This window comes from Cygnus olor, chromosome 2 (genome assembly GCF_009769625.2).
Source record: "Cygnus olor isolate bCygOlo1 chromosome 2, bCygOlo1.pri.v2, whole genome shotgun sequence".
NCBI classification, from domain to species: Eukaryota; Metazoa; Chordata; class Aves; order Anseriformes; family Anatidae; genus Cygnus; species Cygnus olor.
The window spans coordinates 87,858,824-87,877,751 of record NC_049170.1 but is presented as its reverse complement, the minus strand read 5'-3'; the positions used below and the strand labels follow the sequence as shown (position 1 = coordinate 87,877,751).

General features: G+C 41.0%; 1 protein-coding gene across 8 annotated transcripts in view; it reads left to right on the top strand.

The window, feature by feature from the left end:
• COBL (cordon-bleu WH2 repeat protein) overlaps window positions 1-18,928 on the top strand; it is a 154,964-nt gene that overhangs the window by 19,117 nt on the left and 116,919 nt on the right. The gene's annotated exons all lie outside the window — the stretch shown is intronic.

The window sequence follows — 18,928 nt, the reverse complement described above, 5'->3', positions numbered from 1 at the left end:
CCAGGTAGATCACGTGGTTTAATGTAGCTACCTGAAAATAAAAACAACATTATACAGAAAGTGGCATAAATGTACTATCTCATTTTCTTGAGTTACTTTAGAAAAAAAAAAAAGTAATGTAACTGTATGGGTATCCATTACATTTGAAGAAACATGTACAGTGATATGCCCAAGAGAAGGAAATCTGTCCAAGTTTTTCACCCCCAGTTCAGTTATGATTTTCAGCTTTCAGATTTGTACCATTTACTATACGAGTCCCCCCTAGAGGCAGGTAGATACAGATGTTAACTCGTAGATTGGTGCTAAAATACAGTAGTGAAAGCAAGAAGGGAAGTATTGAACAGGGTGCTGCTGCTTATAATAAATAACTTGTGTGCTTTGTAAACCTTAGCTCTTCAAATAAATGGGATATGGATTTGACTGGAAGAGGTAGTTGAAAGCAGAGAATTTGCAAAGGGTGTAATATACTAGTCTTGATCTGAGCAGGGGTAAAACCACGTGGATAGTTAGCACAGGGCACCACCCGGTATTGTAAAACAGAGGGGATATTTTTTGTCCAGTGCCTCTTGGTGATACTGGTGTGACAACTTTGTAATTTTATTTTCTGATGTTGAATCTTCTTATGGGACACGGTAAACAAATACTGCACCATTAACTTTTTTAAGCATTTATTTTTTTCAGTTTGAAAAAGTAAAGTATACCTGCATAGTGTCATGTGGCAGCTATTCATAAAGGTATAATACTGAGTTCTATGTCATTGTGTCATTTCTTAATGTTAAATTTTGGTCATAAAATTAGGAAGAGGTACAGATTATCTTGGAGATTGTGACAGCTAGAGACTATACACTTTATATAGAGACACAAACTTCAGGAGCACTTCTAAATTGGGTTGTATACTGCATTTATCAGACTGGTAAGAGGAGGGAATGTGGAGCTCACTTTTATAAGTTAATCAGACTCAGTTTTTGTCAAGGTTGTTCTGACTATAGCAGAACATCAGTGGTTTTTCTACAATAAAGTTATGATACAAAATATAGTAAAAACATCCTTCAGTGGGATTCCTTTCTGGCTCTTGATGATAGCTTACCCTTTACCTCGTTGTCATCTGGGAGTCCTTGTTTAAGTATGTGTTGCTGTTGGGGACTTACATGTTCTTCACCTGCTGTGTGCTTTCTCAGTGAAGAACTCGCAGTACCACAGCAAAGGGATCTCTGGCTGTTGCTATTAAAAGCCACTTCTTGCCTTTTTGAACTAATTGTGCAACAAGCCACCAGGGATCTGCAGTGTTCAAGCTGTGGATCTGACTCACACACAAGTGCAAAATGAATTTAGTCTATCAGAAACTGATCCGCACCACTGCTGTAGCTGGTGAGAACATTATTTCTAATCTTGGGAAGATGTCAGATCTCTTTCCTTTTATTAATCCGTCTTTCAGCTCCTCTACTAGTGCAGCGTTTAAGCTTTTGTTACATGCAGGATCTAACAGTAATCAGTGGGAAAGAACAGTTTGGTTCCAGGTGTCTTTAAGTACAGAAAATATTAATGGACATACATTTTTTTCTTCTCCGTTGAGGTTCATGTTCAAAGCTGAGTAGTCTGTTAGTTTTCTGTGGCAGTACTTGGCATCAGATTGAGAGGTTATGAGAAGTCATGAATTACAATGTTGACTTCAGTTCAAGCATTGGCACTGCCAGGATGTCTCACTATACAGAACAGAGCAGAAGGTGAGTTAAGGATATTTGGTTGAGAATTAATCCGGAGACGAGTAAGTTAATGTGACAAAGCAATCACAGAAAAGAAAACCAAAATGTTACCTCAGTATATAAATCAGCATGCATCATGCAATGTTAAACATTTTTCTTTTGGTGGGAACTTTGCACAAAAATACTAATAAACAGTCAGGAAGTAGGATGTGCTCGATGAGTCTTTTTCAATTAATCAATTTCTTATTCTCAGCAACATGAAATGGATGTGCCCCTTGATGAGTGATCTAATCCATTATGTTGTCTGTAAATAACCGCTTCTACTTTTCTTTCTTGCTTCAAAATTGGATACTGTAGAGTAGTTATTGTATGTGCAGTAGTAGTAGAGACAGTGGACTTTTTCTTGCACACAATGACTTACTTGTGATACTGAAGATTAGCTTTCAGCAGATTACTGAATAAAGCACAGATACACTGGCTATCTGGCAGTACTGTGTTTTTCTGTGGATTCTTTTCAGCTGGAAGGCATGGCATTTTAACCGTACTCTGGTTAAGTCTGGATGGAGCATCACTTCTATTCTTAAAATGTTTGAAAACCTAAAAGTGAGTTGTTTGAAGCTGCAGGCTAAGTTGCAGAGTGACAGATTTCCTAGTATTAGCTTAAGTAAATATTTGTAGGAGGTTAGGTTCAGAGAACCCCAATTCTTAATCCTCTTGTATAGGCAGAGCAGCAAAATCAAGTGGTTCATGCATCAAATTCTTCTGGCAGCCCCGCTGTTGATTTTTGGAGGGAGAGAGGCACCTTGCTGCCCACTCCTTTTCTATTTCCATCTTACGAAAAGGAATAGCTTGTCTACCTGTTTTTAATGGCTGCAAATCGTGCTGAAAATGTAAAATGTTACTCCTCATTAGTATGTGGGTAATTAATAGAAAGTGTTATGAGAGTGAGTAGTCCAGTAGTAATATATAAATTTAATACTGAATGTTTTCAGAAGAAGGGATGTATTTTGTATTGCTGGTTTCCCAGCTGAATCCCAGTTTGCACAAACACACCTTTCATACTCTCCTCTTTCTCCTGATGTTGTCTGTCCAAAAGACATGATTCATGTGCTACTACTATTCTGTCCTAGGCCGCTCGGTTTGAGAGAGGTAACATTGCTATTATTGTATCTGGGGCTTGCTGTATGGTCAGGATATGATGATTTAAAAAAATAAACTATTCGTTTTCCATCGCCTATAAATAATCATTAAATATTATAATATGTTTCACATACATTATTTACATTTTTTAATTGTAGAATTTTTTAGTTCTGTTGGTGTAATGACATCTGGAATCAGTTTTAAATCTTCATACCTCATGCATAGCTTCCTTTAATAACTTTTATATGATTATTTTTTGAATATGAAAAAAATGGAAGCTCTGAATTTCACAGTTATTTTCTTTCAAAATTACAGTTCAGTAATAGGATGTATATGTTAAAGAGATCCCAGGAAGAGATTATTTCATTGGTTAAATTAGAGCTAATCTATTACTTTAATGGACTATGCCAATTTACATGCCAAGGGAATTAACCACTTATACATTTATATTTCTGTAAGGGCTATTACAAAATCAAGCAGACTGTTTATTTTTTCCCCTGCTTGTCCAATAAGGGTATCTGAGATGCTTGCTTGCCTTTTGTGATTTAGGTGAGTGAGCTCTCCAACGATGGCATAATTTGCAGTTTTGTCAAAGGAAAGAAGTGTTCCTTCTTTTTGGCTCTCACACTTGTTTTTCATCATGAGCAATAAGAATGCAATAGGTGAAATAGTGCTGAGAATAATATGGGTTTGAGTGTCCCATCTGATGTGTGGGGATACCGTGGGATGCAGGAATCAGCAGCTCTTGCTGTGTGCTACGTCTCTACATCTTGGTTTTTCATCGAGGTCTTGCTGCTGGTTAGCCCAAGGTTAGTGCAGCTCCCCTGTCTGCTGTGTTCATCTCACTGGACACAATTTGTTCCTGGAGATGCTGTCATCTTAAAACTGTGGTTAAAAACCCTTCTGCTTTGTAGATTCATTAAAAATACTTATGAGCATCTAGAGACAAGTGTGCAGTACCAATATGAGTAAATAGAATAAATACCTTTCTTTTTTTCCCTCTTCCTCTCCTTTTCATCCCTCCCAAGAGAAGCATAACATGTTTTAAAGCTTCTGAAAATAGAAGCAAAGCTGTAAATGTGAGCCATTTAAATAGAGGCATACTACTTCATGAGGTTTTGCATAGTCTGTCTCTGAACAGGTGGCCATAGGAAATGGTCATGAATCTCTCTCGAATTCAGAAAGCAGCGTTCAAGCCACTGTCACTCTTCTGACTCACAGGAAAAGGGTGCGAGGGTGTGAGCAGAAGAATGGCTGCAGGAGTACAGATGCATTGCTAACACTGTTTGGTACCTTTATGTCATGAATTGCTTTTTTAAGACAATGTGATATGTATGAAGATCCCGAGTTGAGTAAGAGTATCAGCATTTGGTTCATGGCTTTGAAGACCATTACTGCCAACTTTTGTGTTTGAGAAATTAGTATCTTAACTGCTTACGAACCTTATTTTACTTATTTTACTTATTTTATTGAACCTTATTTTTACTGTGTCTGATAGCAAGGTAATCGAAAACTTAAAACAAAAACATAGCTATGGGGTTTCATAGTTTGAACAACAAGCAAAGTCTGGCTGCCATCATTGAGATCTGTCACTACAGCCCTGTGTTGTGGTACTGTAAGAGGAAGTTGTGGTTACCTTCTTTTAGTGTTCGAGGTCGAAGTAGCATTTTCTTCAGCTGGCTTTAAGAAATTGTTGTCTGTAAGCTTACATTTTGTGTATTTGATTTCACTGGGTGCTTGGGTTGTTTATTTTATTTCTATGTCCAAGTTTTGCAAGTTCATTGAAATGAAAGCTAGCTTTGAATAGCAAACGTTCAAACTTTGATAAAAGTTTGTGTCGAAGTATTTGTAACTTAACAGTAGAACATTTCTGTATCACTTGTGTGCTAGATTTGGGTGACTGAGGAAAAATTCAGAGCAAAAATGATAAGGAGCTTTATTTTTCTTGAAATAACTAGAGATTCCGTGTTCATAGTGATGACTGTTAAAGTATAGCAACAGCCATAGCTGCAGGACAAAGGTAAGGCTGAAGTCCTCTTGCCAAAATCCTGAGGCCATGTGTGATCCAGCAGTTTTGGCCATAGAATGAGGAACTTGGCCACCCATGTGCCACAGGTGAAGCTTCTTGTTGGCCTTCATAGTTGACTTGTCTGGTTTCATCAAGCGCATACCAGGCTTGGCACGGAGGGAAGGTGGACTGGGTGACTCACAGGTAGATGAGCTGGCCCTGAGAGGTTTGTGTTATTTTTACTGCATAGCATTCTTGGGCTCGGCACAGACCTGGGTTTTAGTGAGATCGTCTGCTGCTGGCTTCAGCTGCTGCTGTTGGTCCAGTGACTGAATTACCTAGCACAAGCCTGCTCAGACACAGCCAGGTGCTCGGACTCCTTGTGAGTCGTAAGTAGCCCAGATGCTGCAGATTGGCCTTGCCTTTCCGCTTAGACATGTGGGCCGTTATATGCACCCTTTAGATGCTCTCCCAACCAGCCACAACTCATATATGGAAAATATCTAGCAAAAAAATTGGAAATATGTTGCTGTGCTTGGGCTGCGTATGTCTGGCTTTTCTTCAGACTGTTTGAAGCGGAAACTCCAAAGCAGTTAAATTAATGAGCTGTAGAAGTTACTTGTTAAATAATAACAACTGAAGCCAGAGTAGGGTTTCTGTTAAGATTAGCTCTTCTTTCAACGGTGACAATGTTTGTGGATTGATAGAAATTCTCTTTTCATGCATACATGCATAATTAAAATGCAAAAGTCCACTTCTTATCTATTCATCACCAGTTCACGGGGATAAGTTCCCTGATTCAGGGAGAGATGACTGACTGAAGTTAAAGTTAGATTGTTTTATTTTTATGAAGCTTTTTTTATGCTAGCACTAATTCTTTACATTGTTTTTAATATCATATGCAGAGTTCTCCCCAATCCTTTTTTTGCAGTAGATACAAAAACCAGTAGTATGCAGCATACTATTTTCTCATGAATACCATGAATATAGGAAGTTTTCCTTGCTGTGTGTTTCTGTTTTAGATTTCTTATCTCTTCCAGTGCCGTATACTACTACCAGCTATGCAGACTGAGTGCATGAAAAGGGTGTGTGGAATTACTTTGTAAGCCCAACCCAGATATTTTCAATTGTTCAGACTCTTCCAAGTTTAAAAATAAGTGGTTAGACTTGTTATGTGACACCATTCATATATGTTTAATTTGGCTGTCATTTGCCAAGACTATCAACATGCCAGGTATTCAGTGAAAGATTAAACTTTTAATTCATTATTTATTTTGAGAAGCAGCAGTGGTGAAATGAAATTCTCACTCTTCTCTTACTACCCCATCTCTGCGGACCTTAATCCTGTGATCAAGGAATTCTGAGATACATTTTATCTTGCTTTTAACAGCTGTGTGGTCGGGATAATTGGAGTAAGGTCGATGCATTAACAAATCTTTGCACACTGACAGAGAGATGGGACTGCTTGCCAGTAGTATTTTGACTTGTGTGCGTCTGATGCACTTGGGGTGGAATTTGTGTTGCTGCTGTGTTGAGCTGATGTCTGTGTTGGTGTGTTAGGAGGTGTCTCCTTCCAGGCGTTCTTCTGCTGCCTGGTACGAAGCGCCAAGCATGCATCATGTTCGACAGCAGGGACATGGGTTTCCACACTCGCAGGCCAGGCAGAACGTCCCTGTGCTCCATTTCTGACCTGATGGACCTGGCATACCATCTGCGCTGTCAAAACCAGCACATCCTCTTGAGGGGATTTGATGCAGATAGTATTGTCACTGAGTGACTCCATGGTGTGTATCTCCGTAGGTTTGAATGTGGGCAGTGATGACACAGAGTTGCTTATGGTTGTCTTCCATAGTCGCACAGTAATATTTTTGGCATGCTGTAGCCTACTAGGTCAAGGTGAGGAGGAAAACAGTTTGGTCTAGCAGTTTCCTGAACACAGCCAGCCTTCACTGGCTGATCCCATATGCTGGTGTTGTGGTAAAAAATTCGCCTGAGGCGAATTCGGAGGCCTGGGTCAGCCGTGCTCCACCTCAGAAGCAGCATTCGGTGACGTCCTTCCGTAGAGCAGCAAGGGTCCCTCGGCCCGCCTGGCTCAGTAGATGTCTCTCATCATTTCTTTATCTAAAATACTGTCGAGGACTATTCTGTCAGAATCAGACAGGCAGTGGAGTGAAGGCCGGTCGTTTCTTGCCTGCCTGCTCCAGCACCGGGTTAATGATTCACCCCCAGCATATGTGCCTGCGATTAGCCATGCGCACTGCAGCACACCTGGGCTAGCTGGGGAGCCACTGGAGGAGGAAGTTTTCTCTCTGGGTGCCAGTAAGACACTGAAAACAAAACCTGCATTAGCATAATGAATGGTAGCGGCGTTTAGATTTAGGTCTGCCAGTACCAGAGCCACGTAGCAGTACCGTTTCGGGATGTGTCACAAGATTGTGTTACCCCTCTTAGTTGAAGCAGAGCTGTGGTAATGAGATGACTTGGAACTCGCCTCACCTCCTAGCAGCAGAGGTCTACCTTTTGTAGGTTGAATTTTGTAGGGAAAAAAATGTTTTATTTATATAAAACAGTAATTATTTGCTGCAATTTGTACTATGAAAGGAAGTGGGAGTGGGGGAAAGAACTTGTATGCATAACTTTGATAAGGCCTGTACTTTAAACATGACACTCAAACAATGCTGTAGGCAAGGTTTTATGCTGGAGGTTATTACTTTTGCTTCAGGAAGAGCGGGAAAATATGCATGCTTTTTGCATATTCCAAAATAAAAGGCAGCGTCTTTTCTGGAGGGTCTGTCAGACATCCTGGAACTCTGTTATTTGCTGAGGGGCCAGCTCTGACTTTTTGGAAACTTGAAATGCCATCTTTATATCTTTCAGCTCCCTTTTCACCACCATCTGTGCTCCTGTATTCAGCGTGGAAAACTTCAGTGTCTCAGCTTTGAAAGCAAGTCCCTTCTGTTTTGGCAGATTTAACTCAGATTTCAGTTCCCCCTGCCCCGCAGCTTTGTCTGGGTGCTGTTTGCATCAGGCTCAGCAGAAGAGAGGTCTCTGGAGAAGCTTTGCTCCGTGAGCAGCACCCAGGATTTACTTTGGGTCTGTTCGCAGCCGAGCGTCCTCGTCCCTCGTTGGGAAGAGCGGTGCCAACATCTGTCAAGTGAGCAGCTGTCAGGCCCTGGCCCGCGCAGTGCTGGCTCTGTGCTGGTAATGTCACCAATTATCACTATGCCACCGACCTTCCTTTTTCAGAGGGGTGACCAGAGAGGCTGCGGTGCAGCAGCTCCCACTTTATCTTGTGTCCTCGGGTTTCCTTGACCTCCCCGTCCGATTTTAGAACCGGAAATGATACCAAGTCCTCAGGGAGGTGATGTACGATGATAGCTGTGCTTGCATTTTTCATTAATATTTTTTCTCAGTTTCCCTCGTTTTTTTAAATTTAATTTTACACTTAGGTACAGTGGTTGCATGTGATACTCCCAGCTTTCAACAGGACGTGGTAGGAACACAGAACTACGCCCTTGCAGACCCAAGCAGGGTGCCCGGGGCCGTGCCCTGCAGTTGTTCCTGGTGCCCCAGGCTTCTTCCAGGCTCTGGCGGTCACTGCTCGGCCCAGTCCTTGTGCTCCAGAGCTGCCTGCAGGCCAGGGCAGGTGCCCAGCGGGGCTGTGGGCATAGAGAGCAAACACTGCTTCGTTGAGGTGCTGCCAGGCTTGTTTGTCTGCAGGGTCAGTGGCAAAACCCTCGTTGGCTTCACCAAGTCCAGGATTTCTCCCTTGTGGTTGTGAGGAAGAGAAGCTGTGGGCGCTCACTTCCATCTTCCCTCTTCACCCAGTGTTCCCAGGTGGCAGCTATCAGACACGACAGGCTCTCTTTTTTTCAACATAGTCAGCCAGCAGTTTATGGAGCCATGCAATGCCAGATTTTAACACGGTTTTCATACAGTATGTTTTTTTTGATGATGTTCTTTGCCTGTATTTTCTTTAAAAAATGTTGTTTGCTTTTTTTTTTCAGCCATTTGGTTGCTTTCAGCTTAATTGACAGAGGGAAAGAGAAACCTAGTATAATAGCTTCCTTAAAGTCTCTGGGAATTTGGTGGCTGTTAGAGAGGAGAGGCTTTGGAACTGCCCTGCTCAGAGGACAGCTGCAGCATGAGGTCCAGAGCTGAAGACATCATCCAGTGCTCCAGAAGTGGAAATCCTTTCTCTTGATTAAAAGATCATCTCTTAATGATTGTACTCATTGGTGCTTGTATTTGCTATCTGTGTACCTTGTGCCGTTTCTAGCATGACTATGGAAATTCATGTTAGAAGGTAGTCCAATATATCCTGCTTCTTACATGGGTTTTGTAGGTTGTGCTGCGTTTGCAGCTAGCTCAGGCATGTCTACATAAACTTGCTGTCGCTGCTGTGATGCCCCCTCACTGCTTGCAGAACAGCCTCCAGCATGTTTGCGTTGGGTTATCTCTGAGTAGCATTTAAACCTCCTCAGTGGTAGGTACCTTTGCTCTCCTAGTGGTGTTTCTCATGTACAACATGCAGTGCATTCCCATGGCTTCCCATCTGCTGCAGGGTGGTGATTCAAGGTCTCGGTTTTGCCCTGTGACATCCATAATGGCATCATCTGTCTCCTGTGTCCTGAGCCAGTGCCTCACATCCACAAAACATCCAAATTAATCAACCTTGGTTGGAATGTGTGCAGTAAAGAGAGGAGGGTATTTGGCTCTTTCCCCTCTGATTTGATACTCTGGGGATGGGTTGGCACGCCTGTGCTTTGATTTATCAAGATCTTCAGAGTGCGCTTTAGTTTAGGTTGATACCACATCCCTTTTTGTTTAGAGATTTAAAATTTATTGATGAATATGCCTAAAGGATACATTAAAAAGAATTTTAAATGGAAACTAACTGAACAAGTGGTTTTTGCTGACTTAAAAATCATGAAAACATTTTTGGTCTTGATAAATGAAGATCAAACTTCAGAGCACTACTTCTCAGATGTTTGGTATTGTAAGTTTATTTGTGTTAACTTAGTATTTGCAGTTCTTTTTTCAATCAGTCTTGCTGATTTTATATTAATGTAGGTCTTTTACACTGGAGTTAAGGTTAGAGTAGGATTTGTTACTTGACAGTTCAGTTTTACTTAAGTTTACTTATGTTTTTTTTACTTTATAATTAAGATTGACTAAATAGAAAATATTCAAATTTCAGTTCAAACTAAGAAATACTAGATTCCTGTGTTATTTGGGGAGGACAGAATGTCTTAAAACTGAAAGCAAAATACGCGTGTTTTTGTTTTTTTCATAAGAAATTTTATTAAGTGAATCAGCACCAGGAAAATACATAGAAAATCAGCTGAAGCAGTGGGATTTTCTAGTAAAAGCAACTGTGGCATCCCATAAATATGGTGTCTGACAATAGTTAAGACTATTGTGTTGAAGTGAAGCATTTCCGTATCTCATTGACACTGTACATTTGCTTCATTAACATTTTTTTAATATACTGATGTATGTGATTTTCTTACTATGCGCTGGAGTATGAATTAAGAACGAATTATAGATGCTAATTAAGAAGATGATTAAAGGAGCAAGGAATGTATTGGCCTTTCTGATTTTTACTCCTTTCCAAGTGAATGTAGACTATCTTACAAGAATGCATCATTAGACCTTTTTAGGGGTTTTGTTCTCACTCTAGAAAGCAGCTTGTTGGCCCTGTAGTTCTGGTGCAGCCTTCTTCTGGGACATGTAGTGCTCTACAGAGTCTGAGATTTGCAGAATAATTTTGAATAAAAAGGGGATAGATTCACGTCTTTGGTGTTCTAATCTGGGCAATGCAAAGTAAGCAAATTGTGTCTCCTTGCTTCTCCTCCAGTGTGTCAGCAGATCTAGATTTGGAATACGTACAAGTGCCCACTGGGTGTGAATGCAGCCTGTCCCCTCCCTGCCCCGAGAAACGTGGCATACGGTCAGCGTGACAAGACCACAGGTGCTTCTCCGAGGGCAAGGAAATATGACAGGAAGCATAGTGGCCATAGAGAAGCAGACCATTGGTTTAGTTCTGCAAAAAGCTAAACTCCCTCACTGCCACTGCCGGGGTGTTTTGGTAGGATCTGATTCAGTAAGGGTGAATGGGTGACATGAACTTCAGTAGCATGGTTCTGGAGCACTGTCACTGAATGAGAAATGATGATCTCTCAGCAAATGGTTGTGTGTGTTAACATTTACCACAGATGCACATATTTAAGCAGGTAATCAATCATTCTAAACACTTCTTCCCCATCTGCACATCAGCTGAATGCTTTTTTAAGGGTGTTCCTGGTTGCAAAAGGCATCAGGAGGAGTATTATCCTATAGTAATGTCAGTGATTATCCACTGAAGTGCCCACTAGCTTATAAGCATGTATAAAACTAGGAACTATCACAGTAAATCACAAGAGATCTCTCGCATTTTCCCCTTATCTTTCAAAATGATTCCATATTCTGTATCCCTTGTAAACAGACAAGGAAAGCATTTTATTACAGCAGGGCCCTAATCTACAGTCTTCAAGCCTCAGGAGAGCGATTTTCAGTAGATGGTTGTGAGGTAAGAGCTCTGTGGGTGCAAAGATATAGCACAGTCCAGTGTACGTTTAATCATCAATACACTGCATATGCACGTGGAAGTTGTATCTCGATGATGCTAGTCACCACAGGAGAGTTTGTAAATCAGTGTTGCTAGGCAATAAACTTCTATTATTTGTTTGAACAACCTTATTGAAAGTGATCGTTGATAAGAAAAGATTAAGAAAGGACAACCATGCTGAAATCCACATAGCACTTGTGTCTTCAGAGGACATAGCTTGCAGCGTGAGTATTTCTGAGCAAGTCCCAGACTTGCATAATCACATCTGTGGTCTTTGACCCATCTAGAAACAAATTATCTTCCCATTGCTTTTTATTGGTTTGCTATTAATAAACATGATTGATGAGCACTCATGTAATTATTTGGTTATTGAAACCCATCAAACTAATACGTTGCATTTCCAGACTTCAGAGTTTTCCTGGAGAGCTTAGCATGGTGTTGTGGCACCAGGCACAGACAACAAACTGAGAGTTGTTTTGTCCTTGAAAAAAACAACAGCTGACAGTAGGAGAGAGCGCACACTGTTTGAAGGATGCATGTTTGCCTGGAACATGCAGAGGACACAATGCCCATGGTGATGCCAGCCCGCTTAGAAATGATGTTGACTTTGTGTTCATGCCAGTGTATTCATTCCCACAGGAGAGCCTGGTGAGTAAGAACCCAGTTAGTCAACATGAACTGACTACAGCTTTATGAGTTGTGCTGAGAAAGCTCACTAGTTGTATCACCTGCAAATTATATTTTAGCGTTGTGGTTTTCCCAGGTCAGCCACAGCATTTGCCATCTGCAGGGAGCTCCCTGTGCCGCAGCTGCCTGCGTGGTTGTAGTCTCCTGTCTGCTAAACTGAGCATCCTTGCAGCAGCTCAGTGAAGATCTAGGAGCACTGAGGACACAACAGGGTATGTTGGCAGTAGGGCTAGGACATATTGCAGTATAAGCGGTGATATTCTGCATGTCACTTGGGATTTCAGCATGGACATTTCTTTTTTTTTTCTTTTTTTTTTTTGCCAGGCGGTGCCACTTGTGCTTAAGCTTTATTAACATAGAAATAGCAGTCATCCATTTTTTTATTCTCCTTTAAGCATATAATGCAAAGCAGTCTAATCAAAACTGAAGACGGTGGTTAATACTTCAGATGAACATGAGCAACGTGGTTTTGCTTTTTTTTTTTTCTTTTTCCTTGCTAGAAATGGAATGAGACTAATAGCTCAGTACTTGGTAAGTGGGTGAAAAAACAATGCAAGTGTGTGGGTAATGGAGGAAGAAGTCAAAAATAATGGAGGGAATGAGATTGGGACACTGATCAGTGAATGCTTCGCACCAGTTCTTCGCTGGTTCCTCTGGGTCCCTCAAACTGCCATTGCCCAACAATCTGGATCTTGGTCAGTGTGAGGTTAGCGAGTAATTTTAGATCAGATGCTGGAGGCTAACCACTTGTATCCCAAAGCCTACATTTGTTTTGCTTTTATTGGTGTTTTGTTGAGTCTTTTCTCCTCTGGCAGATGTCACTGTGAAGAGCAAGGTTCCACCATTGTGACCTTGTGGGCTATTTTTCTAGTAGTGCTTTTCTAGAGCAACTTTCTATGAAGGTAAGGATTGTTATCCAGCCTCCAGTGTGAATGGTTACTGGATTTTTTTATTTCACATCTCCCACACTAAAGAGCTGACATGTTGGTATATCTCTGACACAGAGATGCTATAGTACTACAGCTAAAATCAAAGGAATTGACCATGCTGGAATAAGAGTAACTCATCTATGCTTTCTTGCCTTTTAAAGGACTTCTGTTCTTTTTTAAGAAAAGAAAAAAAATCTGTTTCATCAGATGAGGCAAATAACTACCTATCATTAGCTCCTCTCCCATTTCATTCCGGTTCACTAATGCGAGGCTGGTGGAATCACGCTCAGTGGCACCAGCTAGTAGTGTGGTCTTTGCCACACACTGAACGCATGGGTGGTATTCCCAAAGTCCTGAGATGCAGCTAGTAGGCCAGGCCTCGCAGTGCTTATTCAGGCAGTGTTTTCATTAACTGCAGCGGGCATCTACCCAAATCCTGGGATTTGGCTGCTTTCTAAAAGATTTTCTCTAGGGCTTGTCTACATGTTTTGTGTTGGTTTTGGGAACTGATACAGGTAGATCTGTTAGGCTCCCTAGTGGGTCTGTGGTTAATAGGTGTAAAAGCATTTGTAAGCTGCAGTATTATTCCTTGCTCATTTAAAGCCCACCCCACGTATAGCTCCATCCTTGCTTTCACTGTGAGTGAGGTTGCAGCGGTGTGAATTTGCACCGCCTGTGCCATGCAGGAGGCCAGGCTCGTGTCCTGGTGGTTTCTTCTGGCCCTAAAAAATGGATGCATCACAAGACTGGTATGTTCACTTCTTTGTGCTGGATCTTGAGGGGATGCCACGGTGACTGGGAGGAAGATTTCGGCTCTTACTGGAAGATAATGCACTATTAATCGAAAGTTTGGGTGATGTATAAGGAAAAGCAAAACTAAAAAAAAAAAAACATGTATTTGAGGACACCAGCTGTACACTGACAGATCATTTGGCATTATTTGGTCCTTGTCACTTGAGTGAAGTCGGGTCAGGACAGGAGGACACCAGCTTTCTCATGCTGAGCAGCTGGGCAGTGCCACACGTACTGCAGCCGAATCTCTGCCCTGCGGTGGGAGACACCTTGAGCTCTCACCAAAGGGGGCCAGTCTGGGGGGACGTCCCTGGGAGCCAATTTAGAGCAATCAGGTCATTCGCCTGCACATGGGAGACTGGGAAACTGCAGTGCCGTGCTTTTTAATGATTGAGTGCTATTGCTCAAGCCTGTGAAAGGTTTAAAACTAGAGCTACAATGCTAGGAACTACTTCTGTTAGATTGTGTCATCTCAGCTGGATTTTTATTTGTTTATTTTCCTTTAATTTCACCCTTGGGCAAGCATGGCCATGTACTTCTATCCCCGCTTCCTCCTCTGCAAGTGCTCTCACTCAGCTAGCTTCTGGTCTTTTTTTTTTTTTTTTCCTTTCTGGCATTAAAACCTTATTTTTAAAATACGTAAAGCTGTAGGGTTTCTCATCAGTAGAATCAAATGGAAGATCAAAAATATAATTAAATAACTTTAATTTCTTTGTCAAAGACAAATTATTTTTTCTTGTATATTTTGGGTGACTTGATCGCACCTGTAAGGGAACCATTTTCATCACGTCTGTCAGTGTGATCCTTCCTTAGAAATGGAATGATCTTTAAAAAGCACTATGAAATTCAAATAAATGTTTGAAAAGAGAAAAACATAAAACAATTACATGCCGTAACAGCCAGCGAATTCAGAGTGAAGACTGTATTTAAAACAGAAAGAATTCTTAAAAATGGGGAAATGAAGTATCATAGGCAATGCTAATTTTTCCCAGAGCTCTATCAGCATGGGAGTAATCCAGTTAATTAGATCTTAGTCTCTGCTGAAGATTTCAGCTCTGTAGCAAGTGTAATATTTTTGTGACATTATAAATCATTAGGAAATGTAAAAGGATACTGGAAATAAGTTACTGTAAGAGTCATATATTTTAGACCTGTAATTTATTATCTACGTATGAGGCATTTAAGGACATAAGCTGCCCATATTGCACATGTAGTGGGTACCTGCGGCAGACTGAGTGAAGTTGAGAAAGCTGTTTAATTCTTTTTTTCAGATAAAGAGCAAATAAAACCTCAGTTTAGTTAGTTTAAATGTTACAGATGGCACAGTGAAAGGGGGTTCTAGCTTACAACATAGGACTGTCTGGATGAACTCCCGTAGTAGCTACGGACATTATCACAATCTCATTCCCTTGCTGCTTTCTCTTTTACATCTTTGTGGGATTTGTTTCATTTTTTGTTTTCCATTTCAGAATTTTTGATGCAGCTTTATTTTGGTTATAATCTGTTTTCATTTCCTTCTCATTTGTGTTGCATTATATTTTTTCTGAACTGCCGTGTCTACAAGGTGAAAGAACTCTACTTAGGCAGAAGGAACTTGGCATACCATTAGTTACGTTAGAGAGGGTCTCTTTCCCAGTCTGTGATTTAGGTCTGCATTACTTTAGAGCAATGAAGAGTGACAGAGTTCTTTGAAGGATGTCTGCTTTGCCTGCTGGATCACTGGGCAGGAGGTCTTTCTGCCATACTATCTGTGTCTTGGTGGTCTGAAGTACGAGGTGTGCCTCATGGATAAATTTGTAGCTGTGCGTGTAGGCATGCAATCACCTGGCAGTCAAGAAAGTCTTTTTTTTTTTTTTTCCCTCTCCATCTTAGACCTTATCTGAAGAATGACAACCTGAATAGCATTGCCATGAGGGTAGAAGTCCCAGGACCACATTGATTAGAAAGAGCATGTTTTTTCAGCATGGGATTATAAAGTCAAGGTTGGATCCTGTTGCTTGGTAGTTATATATTAATAAAGTGTAGGTCCAAAGGGCTCGTCTTGAAGTTCCTTAATCTGGTGAAACTTCTCTTTGTTTCTATTGCTTTTCTTCTGCAGACTGTACTACAGAAAAGCTGGTCTTGTTGCTCAGTTTGCTTGTTGTTTTTCCTTTCCTGTGTTGGGAAGCCTGATGAGAACAGTGCTGGTAGGTTGTTTTCCTATTCTACCTGGTCATTTCATGGCAACATGTGTTTTGTCAGCTCGGAAGAAAATGGGATGAATTATGTAAGTCCTCATTAAAAGGTATTGTACATTTGTGTGTTAGGATCAGCCGCTTGTTCTTGCTTCGCTTCATTATCTGGGGCCAGATGGAAGCCGTGGTGTGACCGTGGGTGAATCAGAGGCATGAGGTGTTCTCGCTCGCGACTTCAGCAGCAGGCTGACAGCAGCTGGGAGCTTAGCAAGTGTCTCAGTGCTGAGCACAGGGAAAGGTGTTTCTGGACAAAACTTGCTGTTGAGCTAAATCTAGTTTGAATTTAGCTCAGACTAAGGTATGGTATTTTTGCCTTTTTTATTATTATGTTGTGTTTGTAGCATGGAAAGCAAGTGTGTTTAAAACAGTCTTTTAAATCACACTCTTTCTCTGTGCGTTATTTTAGTGGGGGAACAAAAAAGCCTTCGTTACGGAGTGCTTTTGTGTTGTCCTTTGTAATCATCGTAGCTATGCCAGAGAAAGATGGTTTCTTTTTCTGGTCGGCGTTGTGCGGCGCTGCCAGGCTGCTCTGCGCGGTTGGTCAGGCTGCGGTTGCAGGGCACGAGTGGGCAGCAGCCGCTCTGTGCACATCCCAGGGCAGGATTGAGTTGTGGTTTCCAGTCTACACCGCTGAGATGTTTCAGAAAGTTGACTGAGAAATGCAAATCTGTGCCATGTACCACGGTAAAAGCATGAACCTGAAAGGGATCTGCTTCCACGGGAATAGTTTGAGATCCGTCACTGGGGAAAAGGCTGAAAGGCTGGCATTTTAAGCAGTTAGTGTCTTGAGAGAATATATGGTCACTGTCGTGGAGAAGTTCATATGAGGTCGCCTGACCTATTGCTTGGTTAACAGGGCTGCAGTGGGAATGCTGCCCTTTTCCTTTCTCTAGTTTCTGTGAAGGAAATGGATGTGCACTGTCCTTTTTGAGCAGAAGACGAGGAGAGCTATGGCATGAGAGAGGCCCTGACCGCCTAACACCAAAACCAATGCACACTGTTACATACTTCATAGAGGCAAAGTGAGCATCACTGGTCAGTGTAGAGCTGAAGCTGGTGGTGGTGTGATGCCTGGCTTCCCCCTGCCAAGCAGCTTTGTGCAAGGTCTGTAGCTGCAGCAGGGCACGTAAAGAGTACTTTAAAAGTGGCTAAATAAAAACCGCACTCCTGTTTCGGAGCTATAAATTGACATTAAGGTGTCGGGCCTTGTTTGTCTGTTCCTTCAGAAAAGTAGATGCACCTTTATGTCATTGCAAAGCAACAGTCACGCGTGTAGCACACTCCCAATTCACTTCCAGCTCCTTCGTCAGCTTCAAAACTCAATTGTTCTTTGCTTCTCCACTGGTTTCAGTTTCGGCTGCTTTCAGTTTCATGCTTATTTTATTACCATTGCTTTCTTTCCTCTCTTTGCCCTTAGATGTGGAATTTACAAGTCCAGGTATATCATAATTCAAAGAAACAAAAATGGTCGTGCAAGGTTCAGTACACTTGCTGCTTCTTTTATTCCCATCCCTGTGGTACGCTGTTAGCAACACTGTGTTGGAGATGGTCCCTGACATTATAGGAAAGCTTTAAAAAACAGAAACAAGCTTTGTTTTCGGAAATGATTTTGTGTAAAGCTGTGAATAAGCTGCGTATATTAATGCAGTTGGTGTTATGGAGGGCAAGAGTTATGTAGTTTGTAAATTGATCTGAAGTCCTTCAGTGTTGCACTTGCTACACTAAGTTATATTGAAGACTACGTTGGCGAGAAATGGATTTATGCAAAACTGCCATGTCACTCACCACCTGCTTATGAGTAACAACTGTAGCTGGCGTAAAGGGATCTTAGCATGAGATGAACCCAGTTTCTTTTCTTATTTTTTCTTTATATTATTATATTATTATATTATTTATTATATAATTATAATTATATATTTATATATTATATATAATAAATTATATATATTATATAATGTATATATTATATACATTATATAATTGTATATTATATAATTATAATTATATTATTATATTATTATATTATATTATTATATTAATATATTTCTATATGTTTTTTCTGGGAGGTATAGAAAGCGAAGGTAGTTTGCCAAACAGTAAAGCCTTGAGCTTCCTGTCACCTCCATGGGGAGGAAAGTAGAAGCTGCAAGTTAGTAGCTGATGCCTGCATGACTCACTGGGTGTATATAGGACAAGAAGTGAAGGTTCAGGGAAAATTTCCCATAGAAGAGAAATTGTTGTGTGCTAGTAAAGACGGCAGTAGCTCTCCCTGCATATTTGTAGGGAATGTTGTTTGTTATGCATGTAGGAGATGAATGGAAGTACCTACATAGTTCATCCTGCAGTGGGATGATGGGAGAACCTGATACGTTCTCACTGAAACACACTTTCAAGGCACCGTAGTGATTTTTTTGCAAGTTGAAACGTGTCACAGAAATTAATGGTCAAACACAAATACTGATTAAAAAGTACAGAGGAGTTGGATTGTTCCTGAACTGTTTTGTGATGGAGCTCTTCCTCTGCTCTCTGCCAAGAACTTAGGCTGGTAATCCAGGCTGTATGCTTAGTCCTTTTATCAGTGAGAATACACATTGTCTTTAATTAAAGAAGTGCTGGTCTGGTATTAATCCTGTTCAGTTTTTAAAATGCATGTTTTCCTGAACACAATTTTGTCCCTGTCTGATTGAACCACTAAGCTTTGCTGGCTTGTAAGGGTTAGAGTACTCTTTCTGGACTTTTCTTCTGGGTCTCTGCTTATGTTCTTTGCAGGGTGAAAGTGATGTGCAGAATCATGATCTATTCTCTTCTTGCAGCCTAAAAACAGA